At 38.8% G+C, this 13,265-nt stretch overlaps 1 protein-coding gene across 1 annotated transcript in view; it reads left to right on the top strand.

Annotated features, from left to right (window-relative positions):
* The window catches only part of TSPAN18 (tetraspanin 18), a 215,645-nt gene that overhangs the window by 24,948 nt on the left and 177,432 nt on the right, over window positions 1-13,265 (top strand). The window contains exon 2 of the mRNA XM_039358972.1: window positions 12,864-12,967. The gene's annotated coding sequence lies outside the window, so the exon portion shown is untranslated. The remainder of the gene's footprint in view (window positions 1-12,863; window positions 12,968-13,265) is intronic.

Here is a 13,265-nt window from a genome sequence, read left to right as displayed (position 1 = left end):
GCGCTGATCCTGGTGCTTCCGCTGAGCCCTGACAGCCCTGCAGCTCCAGCCATCCCTCTCTCAGGCTTGTGCGGTGCTGCCACCAGTTCAGCTCATTCCCCTTGCTTGCTACCACTTTTCTAGGATGGTCGCGTACCACCTGCAAGGTGCCAATGTACCACAGGTGGTACGCGTACCACTGGTTGAAAAGCCCTGCCCTAGACGAGAGGCTCAAAATCCATAGGGATCTTGACAAACTTGAACACTGGGTCCTATCTAACAAAATGAACATAGAGAAAAGTAAAGTCTTACACTTAGGCAAGAAAACCCAAAAGTATACATATAGATTGGGTGAAATCAGGCTTAATAGCAGCAATTGTGAGAGAGATCTTGGAGTCTTAGTGCACAATCAATTAAATATGAGCCAACAGTATGTGGTGGCAGCCAAAAAAGCCAATGCAATCCTAAGGTGCATTAACAGGGATTCGAACAAGATCACATGAGGTACTAATACCACTCTGTAAAGCCTTAGTAAGACCACACCTAGAATACTGCAACCAATTTTGCTCTCCACACTGTAAAAAAAGATGTTGAGACTGTAGATAAAGTGCAGAGAAGAGCAACAAAGATGATTAGGGGACTGGAGGCAAAAACATATGAAGAACAGTTACAGGAACTGAGCATGGCTAGTCTAGTGAAGAGAAGGTCCAGGGGAGACATGATAGCAGTGTTCCAATATTTGAGGGGCTGTCACAGAGACGAAGGGGGTCAACCTATTTTCCAAAGCACCTGAAGGCCAGACAAGGAATAATGGATGGACACTGATCAAGGAGAGATTCAACCTGGAAATAAGGAGAAATTTCCTGACAGAACAATCAACCAATGGAACAGATTGCTTCAGATGTTGTTGGTGCTTCATCATTGGAGGTTTTCAAGAAGAGACTGGACTGCCATCTGTCAGAAATGTTGTAGGGACTTCTGCCTGAACAGGGAGTTGGACTAGAAAACCTCCAAGGTCCCTTCCAACTCTGTCATTCTATTCTGTTCTGTTCTGTTCTGTTCCGTTCCGTTCCGTTCCATTCCATTCCATTGTTCGTGGATTGTGGGTGTCCCATGTTTCATTGTACACTCATTTCCCCAATTGTGTCTCACTCATCAGCTGAATCTCAAAGAAGGATGTCACGAAGGAACTCTGGCTATGTAGCATTTTTAAATTTGGAAGCAGTGGCAGCCAGGAAATTGGAGATATACCGGTTTAGCAGAAAACAGCAATGATAACATTTTGGCTACTTTATAAACTACCTCCCCCCTCCCCAAATGAAGCCCAAAATTCACCTAAAGAAATGAGGGCACTATAAGAAAAAAAGAAAAAAAAGAACTTTTTTAATTTTCAAAGGAAGAATACATGGGGAATTAGGAGAAAAAAAATCAAGCTAATCATAATACTACAATTGTTAGCCATGCTGAAGGCATGTTTTCTATTTTTCCTCCCTGTGCTTGATTTTATTCTACTTGAGCTAATGCAGCCTCTTGTCAAGCTTTTCTTGCAAGACCTGGAAGAATATTATGTTGCATTATTGATGTCAGGCTGAATAAGAGCTGTTAAAGAGTCCCTGTGAACAGCTCTGAGCTTCATGAATGAGAACATAGGTTGCAAATGTACCATATGGATATATCTGTTTCTTGGCCTTTTAGAAGGATGTGTTAGTGACTTCATGATCTTTTAAAACAATTCAGTTAAAATAGTGAATGTAGAATCTGTCTAAACTCTGTGTTGCTTAACATAAAGGAGGTGAAACAGCCTCATCAATCATAAACTGATGACCAGTAATTTGCTGGTTCTTCTAATAACTCTCTAAATGCATTTCAAACAGGATTCAATTTATTGGCGGCATTTGTCACTGGGTATTAACCCCAGGATATAAATCCAAAACATTTCTGATAATAATGAAATGACAGTCTGGTTAAGGAAACAAACTGAGTCAGGATTGAGCATGATCTTATCCTATTGGTAGTAGAGAAACTCATCATTGGAAGCGGTGTGTCAGAAGATTGAACACAATTGACAGTCACTGCCATGCCTGAAACATCAAGGATATCTCTTGATTTGGAAATGATCCAGCCTGATGTCCAATTTTATGCATTGCTGAAGATGCTTCAGAAATATTGATTGTAGTCACTCACTAAATGGGAAGCTTGGCCTGTGATGGAGCACTCTGATGACTACTTCATCACTTTCAGCTTTAGCTTGTGACAAAGAAAAGAGTAATCATGCCTGGAAGACGATTGATGTTCCAAAGAGGATCCAAAAAGTGATTGCATTAACCATCCCTCTGTTAGATTTTTGGGCTGCCCCCAAATAACTTTATCAAATACTTTTATTAAAAGATTTTAAAAAGTAGTGAATTTATCCCTGTACTTGAATAGTATGGATGTGCCTAGGCATTGTTCCTGAAACACAGGGAAATTAAGTGCTTCACTAAAGCCTCTTTCCTGGATGCAAAATGGACTGGCTGATTGAGTCCAACTCTTACTAGCTTAGATGAATGTCAGCTCCAAAGAAGTTGCAGCTGTTTTAATCCCACTGAAAAAGAAGAGGATTAATTATAAAGGTTCACTTTGAAGTCAGCCAGGCTGAGGATCTTAGAACCTCCTTTCCATCTCCTATTTTTTTTTGGGGGGGGGAGGGGGTATCTGTGTGCATTGGGTTATACCACTGTCATCTGTAGTCAATGATCATAAATAAGATGGAAATTAAGTGAGTGAAGGAGACATCTTAATTCTATCTTTTTTTCCTAAAAAGGACAGCATTTTAGAAATGCCGTCTTAGAGTTTGGGAGAAGTAATTATTCATTGCTTTCTAAGATTGGCTTTAGGTCATTATATGATAACTTTCTTTTCTATTACAGTTGGACTGTTGCAAAAGAGTATCACCATAACTATAGCAAACTCCTGATGGTTTCTAAAGAAAAAAATATCAGTACTAAATAATTTCTACTGCTCAAATAGCAAAAATGTACTTAATCTGAGCTCAGCAATCACTAAATAAAAAGGGAGAATATTATAATAATGTTTCAAATTACAGAACAAGCTCCTCAAGGCAGTTTCAGCATAAGGAGAGGATTACAACAAAACCTAAGATTTGTTCTCTTAAGTTACAGCTTCAGCACATCTTGCCTACATCCCTTTTAGTTTACAAGATCAATCATTTCCCAGCCTGTTATTAGATTTATCTAATAAATCTCCTCTATTTTATTTTATTTTATCACCAGACCAGGTGTTCTGGTGATAAAATATTTTCTCCCTTCCAGTTCTGCCCAAAGAAGCCTCAAAGTACATCAAATTTATTAGGCATTGTCATTAATTATTTTATGGTATTACTATGCTTTGCTGCTCATTCTCTCTCTCTCACACATAATGGTTTAGTAGCTTTATTCCCTTCACCAAAAACCCAGAACTGTCCCAATTAAGTCCAGCCAAAAGCAGACTAATGCTGGTCCACAGAGCAATGGCCAATGAATCCACTAGGCACTTGAAAGTTTCCCAGTCAAGATATATCCACCAGGCAAAATTAAATCCACAATACCAAAGGGTTCACAAGGCACAATCCAAATCAAAGCAAGGCAGGAAACATACAGCTAGGATATGAATATGTTATTTCCAGCATTGCCTCCGTCTATATGCTGGTGCAGCCCAAGAAGAATGGTGAGGTTGCCTCCTTGTGAGTATTCAGGCTCATCTTTGCTGCTCCTGCCTTTTCTCTGCCTTACAGTATGTGTTTTTGGAATGGGCACAGAAGGCAGTTCTTCCTCCTCACTGACTGGCTGCAGCTGTGTGCTTTCCCCACCTGAAACCTAAGAGCTGTCTTGCAGCAGCTGTGCTTCAGCCAAATCCCTCTCTGGCAGCTGCATGGAGCCATTGACCAACTCCCTTCCAGATGTGCTGGAACTGGTTCATCCTCCGAGCTGACATCTGGAGAGGTATCTGGGGAAGCATCCGGGAGAGTTATCACAAGATTTGAAACAAGTAATAATGATAGGATACTGATTGGTAAGAGTGTAGGAAGTTTAGTTTTTCGCCAATTCAAGGATATTATTTCTGTTGGAAGGCTTTTAGTAAGGTGAAAGACTTTGCATAGGGGCAACAATGCAGTTCATTTCTTTTGGAAATTGGTGATCTCTCCAGAGACCAGTGGGGTAAATGCTTACGGTTAACCTTCTACAGTAGTTGTGGAAATCTATGTCCAAGTAAATTTTCTTCTCATAGGCACTTTTATACAAAGAGACCAGGGTTGAATTCTGTGCAACATTGCTCTTTTTAGCCTTTCTAGGCCCTTTGTAGGCCCAAGCTGTGACTGTATACATTTTGGGATATAAACCCAGATTCTTAGGCTCAACCTGTTGGACTTCCTTAATCATCATCACTATCAAGATAGAAGACAAAGCATCAATCAGATTATTCTCCTTTCATGATTACAAAGCTGACAGTTTTCCTAGGATGTCCAGATAGTGTCAGGTCAAACAGTTATGAAGGCTTCCATTGGTTAATTCTTATTTTGAGAAAAGGTAAGTATCTCCTAATCCATGAGAGGCAGAGTTTAGCAAATATTCTAGTCTGCTAGAGGATATTTTACTGATCAAATTTACTGAAATTTGCTATGCAATCATTCTGAGAGTATGACGATTCATCTATGGAGATCTCAGTAATCCAAGTCATGGTTGTCCCAAAGGTGCTGTTTCAAAAGGCAACTGGACTTTCTTGTTTTTCTTTGAAGATGTTTCGCTTCTCATCCAAGAAGCTTCTTTCGTTCTGAAGAAAAACAGATGATTCCTTTCTGTGTTATTATTCCTAAGTCATAAAGGGTGTCTAGCCTGAGTGTATACTTAGCGCAAAAAAGTAGTAAAAAACAAAGAGTTATTTAGAGTTAAAATGGCAGCTTAAATATAGCAAGTTTTTGAGAAGAACTCTATAAAACACTGGCAACTGACTTCAGATGGAATTCTAAGAGCCTAGGTTATAAAACTTCCCAGTTGAGCTTTGCTCTTAAATAGTGTTCAAAGCCACTGTTGGCTACCAGTCTATTTCTGAATTCATTGAATATGCATAATTAAGGTGACCAATCGTCCTCCTTTAGGGAGGACAGTCCTTTTTTTGTAAGTTCTGTCCTCTCTTAAAAAGTATCCTCCTACAAGTCCTCCTTTTCGATATTTGAAGACTAATCTGTAAATCTCCGTATTCAATCGATGTCTATCCGATCCATTGTGTGTGATGTGACATATTTGTATTTAACATGACGATTTGTCAACGCTCAGTACAATGCGGTGAGACGCAATTATGAGACGCATGCGCTCTGAACAGGAGAATTGTTTTTAGAGTGCGCCATGTGCAAGAGTGCACTGTGCACAAGTGGCTTTGTTTACTTCTTACCGAAACATGACACGGCACACACGCACGCATTAGATTCACTTCTTTCTCAGTGAATATTCAATCATACACAGGTGAGCACAATAATTCACGTTTTATTAATTCATTATCTATTTAATAATTTCCAAATATGTATAATTTTATTTACAAGTTTATTTGCTTATGTTATTGTTTCAGTTTTAATAATTAATTTTATTTATTCATATTTTTTCTTCAATTTATTTGTGTCCTCCTCCTCATTGTAAAAAAGTTGGTCACCTTAGTATAATTCATTGCCAGTTTTGTAAGCCTCAATTCTCCTTTACTTTGTTCAATATCATAAGTTAGTGATTTGGTAGATTTTGGCCCTACCTTTCACTAGTCATGAAGCAGATTTTATATATCTGTGAAGAAATAGAACAGCTTCAAACTCAGAAGGGTTTGGAAAAGATACCTACCTAAGTACAATGTATTTTGAGGAAGCCAATACTTGATTGAGATAGTAAGTACCATACTCAACCTCAGAAAGGGATTTTGGTAGACTTTGGTATATTTTTCACTGTTGCTATATCCCTCACCAAAAAAAGTGTAAATGAAGAATGAATTGAATACATTTGCAGATGGGATGCTAAAAATCAGTGTTGTCCGTTAACTAGAGAAACTTCTTGGCATTAGTGGACCTATCAATCTATGCATTTCCTTCATTTTTTTTTAGGTAGGCAACTATTTTCTATGGTGTGCCTTGCTTCTATAATCTAGCCAGGAGTTGCCTCCAGATGTGATCATGAACAGCAGCTTTTATTGGCTATGTTGTGCCCTCTAACTTCTTCTACATGTTGGAAAACTGCTTTAAACATGGCTATGATATGCCTTTGATTAGGACAGTGACAGGAATCTACAACCTGAAAGATAGTTTAAAGGTGGCTTTTCTCATTGAGGGACTCTACAGCAATGGCCCCCAACCTTTGGGGCACCAGGGACCGGTTCCATGGATCAGAAGGGGTGTGGTTTCATGTGCTGCCTGCATCCCATGGATGGGGCTTTGCTTGTTTGCGCGGCCTGGTTTCTGGCATGCCATGGCCCGGTGCCGGTCCATGGACCTAGGATTGTGGACCCCTGCTATACAGGATCCTTTTCAGTTTCTTAGCTGTTTTCCAGCTACTCAACTAAGCAACAAAGAGTAAATCCATGGGAGGGAATATCTAAACCTTTCACCTCATGTAAAGCATTTGGTTTCATAGGAAATGGCATCCATCTTCAACTTGTGGTAATAAAGGCAAGCCAATATTAAGCTTATTTGATCTGAATGTTGCTCTCAAGAGGTATGAGTTAACTAGGGAAAAATCAAAGCAGACTGTTAAGATGGAAGTCCTTCACAATTAGAATGTTAGAATGGATCTTTGTGTGTGTGTAATGTGTTAATATATTTTTTTCTTTTTGTAGTGGTTTTGGCTGATAAAATTATTTTTATGTTTATTGAGACACTGCAGGTGATACAGCAGCTAAAAGTTTACCTTCTAACTTTTCTCAAGCTGCTTCAGTTACCTGTTTGTTTTTCTCAGTGAATTAGCTAGGCAGAATAATGAGTAATACTTCAATTTTATTTTCAAATGAGGGTTAGGGGCAGGGTGGAAGGGGTTGGATTCCGTATTTCTGATTCACCCAGTTTCTCTTCAGAGCATTTGCAGCATCAGCCTTTAATTTTTTAAATATCAACTGCTTGTGATGAGTATATACTAGTAGAAGGTACTTTTTGTCTCTAAACTGGGACTTGACTACTGAGTGAGTTGAACTTTCCTGTCTTAGCAGCCTACATGACAGTTTAAGAAGTATTATAGAACAGTAAGCTAACTTGATAGCTGCCTCAAGCTGGGAAGGAAATGCTTAAGAGAAAGATTAATCTTAAGGCATTGAATTTTAAAGACTTGCTTCTTTTATGTATTCTGGAAACCTATCAAAATGCTAATGGTTCTGCTGCCTTAACCTTCAACATGTTCAGTGTTTTGTAAACATTTCATTTAATGGTCTAGCATCTTAAAGATAATAAGGGACTTGTAGAATTCATGCAGTTGGTGATATTTGGCAGGCTGCAGTCATAATTTGCACGTGGTGCAAAAGTAATGCACAGGCTGGATCCCTAGCCTTGATTTTTAGGGAGCAAATTCATTCACCTACCTGTCATATGATTGTCACTCTGTCTGTGGTAGCACTATCTTTCTTGAAAGTGATAAATCTCCATCACTGTCTCTGTCTGTTGAATGAATGCTTGGAGAGGAGATTGGAGGGTGTCATTATTGTAATGTATGTAAAGGGCTTTGGGAGCTTAACTTAAAAACGATTTTTTTCAAAAGGTTGGTCAAATGTTGCACTTATTTATTTATGTGGTTTATCCCTGCTTCCCTAGGGAAATTCTAGCTGGTTTATAAATAGCAACAAACAGAATAAGACAGTAGTGGCGAACCTATGGCATGGGTGCCAGAGGCGGCACTCAGAGCTCTCTCTGTGGGCACGCATGCCGTCGCCCCAGTCCTAGGCCTTCAGTTGGCTTTTATAAAACCTTTTCACTTTAGGCCTCTGCCGCCGTGTACAAAAAAAAAAAAAAGGTTCAATCAATCAGTCAATTTCAACTTGCAAAGTTGGAATTGATTGATTGAACTTTTTAGTCCCGCCCAGTCTGCTGTTACCACAGCAGCCACGCCCACCCAATGGGCCACACCCAATGGGCCACACCCACCCGGCACCCGACGATACATAAGTGGGTTTTGGGTTGCAGTTTGGGTAACTTGGTCTCTAAAAGGTTCGCCATCACTGGAATAAGACAACAATTACTTGATCACAATAATATAGGAGCCAATAATTCTTCCAAATTTTTGGGATTTAAAAACTGTGAAAGAAAAAAAGCTTTCATTTCCAACTGGTCCTTTGTTTTCTAGTAGAATAATGTTATCAGAAGCACATGTCAGGAACTCAGAGCACCTTATGTAAGCAGAATAGACTGGTCTGAGTAATGACAGATAGTCCAAAAGTCAACTCATGACTTTTGGACTATCTAATCACAGCTTTTGTGATTAAGGCTGGTTTAAACTTGGGTCTCCCCAGTCTCTATTGTAACTAGTACATCACACAGAAAGCCACATTTTCTATGATGGAACCAAGGCAGAACAGTGTTTTATCTTAGATTACAAACATGAAACAGCTATCTGAAGAATTGATGGCAAGAATTGCACTACTATTTATGAGTTAATTGGGAGTGTGATGACTCAGATATTAAGAAATTGAATTTGTCAGCTGGAAAGCTAACAGCCCCGATTCAAGACCCTGATGCTGCATGATAGGCCGATCTCCCGTTCTGGCCCCAGCTCCTGCCCACCTAGCAGTTTGTAAGCATTAACATGCGAATAGATAAATAGGTACTACTTTGGTGGGAAGGTAAAAACTTTCTGTGTTTTGCTGCATGCTCTTTGCTGTGGCGTGATGTCATGCTGGCCACATGACTACAGAAATGTCTTTGAACAATGCTGACTCCCTTGGCTAAGAAACAGTAATCAGCCGCCCCCCTAGAATCGGACACAATTTGATAGGGAAAACCTTTACCCTTACCTTTTATGAGTTAATAAGAGAATAAGGAGCATTCTAGAGCCAGTGGAGAGAACATAATAATTTGGGTATTTTCTGATAAGCCACGTGATTCACTACCGTATTGGCATGTCTACATTGCTGACAGATTCAGGTATTCTTTATCCTTTAATGATAATAAGAAATTGAAAATAAATAAACAATACAAGTATACCACCCATTAAGCAACCGTTTGCAGTTACAATGGTCCTGAACTAATGATACTTACATCCCGTCCTCATAGTCGTGTGTTCAGGATATGGGTGGTTGGAAACTGGCTCATACTTACGACAGCTGCAGCATCCTGCTCTCAAATGATCACCATTTGTGACCTTCCCTGCTGGCTTCTCATTCAGTAGGGAAGCCAGCAGGGAAAGTCACAAGTTGCTCCAGTAAATTTCCATAAGTATAACAGTTTTGTGAATAACACGTTGTTATTCTTACAGTATTAAGGAATACTAGTTGATATTCCTGATATTGCCAGCAGAGCACCATCATATTAATCCCTTTTTGTAGTATGTCTTCCTGGAAATTGGGATGGTTAGATTTTGCTGCCAATATCATCTCTCTTCACTTTGCATAATTGTAGCAGCCATTGTCAGAATATCTGTCTCATGCATATCAAAGTTTCACTCTGGGTATTTATTGTTTGGATGACTGCATACAGCAGAATATGAATAAGGAAGAAATTCATATATGCTTTTTCCTGAATAATGCAGGTTTGATTCAGTAGGAACTAGTATTAAAATGCTGGATTTGTTTCTTGTTGTTAATAACCTAATCGGCTTAAGGATGGTAGGCAGAAAACATTCCCTTAAATGCAGTTAGAACTTTCTAAGCCTATAAGGAATTACATTTTAATATTCAGGGGCTTCAACTCAGTTACATTGAAAATATAATATTTCACTGTCAAGAAACCTCTTACATTGGTTTAATGTGTGAGATATGCTTAATGTTTGGGTTTCTTTTTAGTTTGACTTGGTATAATGCCTCTGTTTTTCTTAAAAAGATGCACATTACACCTTCCAAATTGATGAAACAAAACCTTCAGGTGCGCACATATGCTTGAATGTTTGGATACTTACGTTCATAAAGACTTTTCTGTACTCTCAGTAATTTAGAGGTGAATAAAATAAATGGGAATTGAGTACAGCCTTTTCAGATAGCTCATCAGTTTGATGTTATTTCATCCGGCACTGGCTTTGGAATGGCAGGAACTTTGCAGAGGGGAAAAAAAAAAGAACATTCTCAGTTGAATTTGATATGATCCTCCCTGCAAGTGTCTTAGAAAAGTCCCTTTCTTATTCTTCAGGGATATTATCATTTTGATTAGTTTGTGCATAAATGAAAGAAATGTTGTTGCTGTTATTACTACTGCTGTTATTACTACTGCTGCTACTGCAGCCTCCTCCTTCTGAGAGTTGTCAGCAATCAAGGTGTTTTCAAAGAACAGTTGTGACAAATCCTTACTCCGAGAGCTAATAGAAAAAGTAAATGCAGCTTATTGTTTAGCAGTCATGATACTGTCATGTTTTATTATGAAGTGTGCACTTGAAATGCAAGAAGACCATCCCCAGCATCTGTAAGTAGGGTTGAATAACTTCTTCCTGAAGACCTGGATTATTGTCCTGGACATTACTGGGCTATCTGGACCCATGGTCACACTGTATATATGGAGGCTTCTTATGTCCTTGTGTGGATTATGCTTTACAAAAAAATGAGGTATGCAGGAAATCACAATGAGTTCACAGCACAGTGTCATGTATTTGCCTTTTGTGTAAGTCAAGCCAACATTTATAACCCAATGTGATATAATCAAAACCAGCCAACTGTGCAATTATTCAACAAATGGTTAAGTAAATCATGGTTAAGCTGGATACTAAAAAGAGTTGCAATTAAAATAGACAGGAATGGCAACAAAAGAGGACCAGGGCAGAAAAAAAATGTGGTTATTTCAGTAGCATTACACTAAGAATCATATGCATTAGGTTTCTATCTAGCTTGAAGAATTGAGAAAAGAAAGGAGCATGGATTTTTACTTTTTATCTTGATAAAGGTACAGTAATTTCAGAGGAATTTACCTGGAAAAGATATAGGGAAAATAGAGAGGTAGTTAACTTTTGGAATAGATTTTTCTTCAGTATCAGGAGTTCACATATTCAATTGATTAATAATAAAAAAATAATCCTAAAGATTACTGCAATGTGCTATACATAGGGCTGCCTTTGAAGAACACTTGAAAACTTCAACTGGTGCAGAATGTGGCTGCATGGGGGTAAACGGTATTGGATAGATTATTATGTGAGCTGCATCGGCTACCAATGGGTTTCTGGGTGCAGTTCAAGGTGTTAGTTGCCCCCCTTAAAATCTTATATGGGTTGGGACTGGCCTACTGGCCTGCCCAAGAGTTTCTATTCATCTAGACTGAGCATGTTGGGAATCGCATTAGCCAAACAGGGTCAGCTGGCAACAGGGAAGCACTGTGCTGTAGCCCCTGACTTCTGCAATATTCTCCTTTCAGAGATTAGAATGGCCCCAACTCAGTTGGCCTTTCATAAGGCTTTAACAACTTGACTGTGTAACTAGGCCTGGGGCCCCAAATATATTAAGGGCCCTAATTCTTGGTTCTACTGTTAATTGATTATCTCAGCTACTAAAAATATTTTGGGGGGTGTTTTTATTGTGTTGAAGTATGTTATTGTTTTAGAACTGTAAACCACCTGAAAGTCACTTGGTGTTCAGACGAGTGGCCTTAGAAATTAAAGTATTTTATATTGAACAAAATTTCAGTACAGCCTCATATTGGAAAACAAAAGTTGGAGATCAAAACAATGTACAAGAAGGTTGCAGTTTGGCCAAATGTGAGGCTGTCATGGTTCCGATAGATGAAACCAGTAAAAGAATTTCAAGACAATAATTCTTCCTTAAAAAACATTTTATTAGGAAACAAAGTATTGGCACTTACATAGTTGAACCCAAAACTGAGATTCCCTCCTTCCAGATACAAAATAACAAGTTGCAATTCCCACTCCACAAAAGCTGTCATAAATCACATTCCCCAATTTGCTCAAACCCACAGGGTTTTCTCTCCGGCTCCTCAGCCCACCAAAAGCTTATCGGACCATGTTCCTGAATTCCCACACTTCTGCATTGTTATGGCTAGCTAACCCTCAAGCATTTACCGGATCCCCACTTCTACATCTGAACTCTAAAAGAATTTTAAAAAGGCATGTTAAAAGCAAAAGTAAAATGGCTGCTGATTCTCAGTTGTCAGAGCATCGACATCCATTGTCACAGCGTTGACAGAGGCATTGTTACAGTAACATAATCTAGAAAATGGTTGGGTAGGAAAGACTGTTGTCTAATATTTTTAGAGTAAATAAATACAATTTTTAAGGTTTGAAAGTCAATGATACCTATACAATGGAGTGGGTGAATTGTACCTGATATATTTATTTATTGATATTTTATTTCCACAAGCTTTGAGTGGTGTTTAAAAAAAGTTTTGAAACAGTCTAAATTCTAACTATAAAAGACGGGAAGGGGAAGGGAGGGGAGGACAGGGGAGAGGAGAGGAGCAGTTAACAGAGCTATCCTCCAGGGTCAGAGCAGGTCTTAATGTTCCCCAAATGTTCTGACAGAGTAATAGTTTAACAACCCTGAAAAAAATGTGCGGGGAGAGTGGTTCAGAAGCATGAGGGCAAACTATTTTATAGAAGGGGAATTGAGAAGAATAATTATCTGCAAAGCTTTACAAAAGACCTCATGCTTGAAGTTCACAGTGAGAAAGAAATGTTCATTTGGAACTGTTGACTAAAGCTTTGGAATTTATTTACTCATGTATCTTTCCTTTCTTCTCCCTCTAGTGCACAAACAGAACAAGAACATAAGAAGGAGATAGAGAAGTTTGAAAATTCCTTTTCCCAGGGAAGAAAAAGGAAAGATTCAAATTATCACCAAGAGGCAGAAGGTTTGTTTGACTAAATGAAATAGGCATTCTTCTTTGTCTAAGTTCTTCTGAGTCCTCAGCAGAAATGATATAGTTTAATCTTTGTTATCAGACCACTTTGTAGCTACAGGATGCCTTTTACACTAGTCAGTCCCACCTGACTAGAATCATTTATCAATGGTGAATATTTTGAAAGATATAATTTAGAATGCGTGATAGCAACCATTCAGAGATGGAGTTTGACTTAGTATGTATGTATGACTCATGGACTTCAACTCCTAGAAGTAGAAGTAGGCACGCTGGTTGAGGAATTCTGGGA

This window comes from Crotalus tigris, unplaced genomic scaffold (genome assembly GCF_016545835.1).
Source record: "Crotalus tigris isolate CLP2741 ecotype Arizona unplaced genomic scaffold, ASM1654583v1 scf7180000017576.4783729, whole genome shotgun sequence".
Taxonomy (NCBI): domain Eukaryota; kingdom Metazoa; phylum Chordata; class Lepidosauria; order Squamata; family Viperidae; genus Crotalus; species Crotalus tigris.
This window is presented reverse-complemented; position numbering and strand designations above follow the sequence as displayed.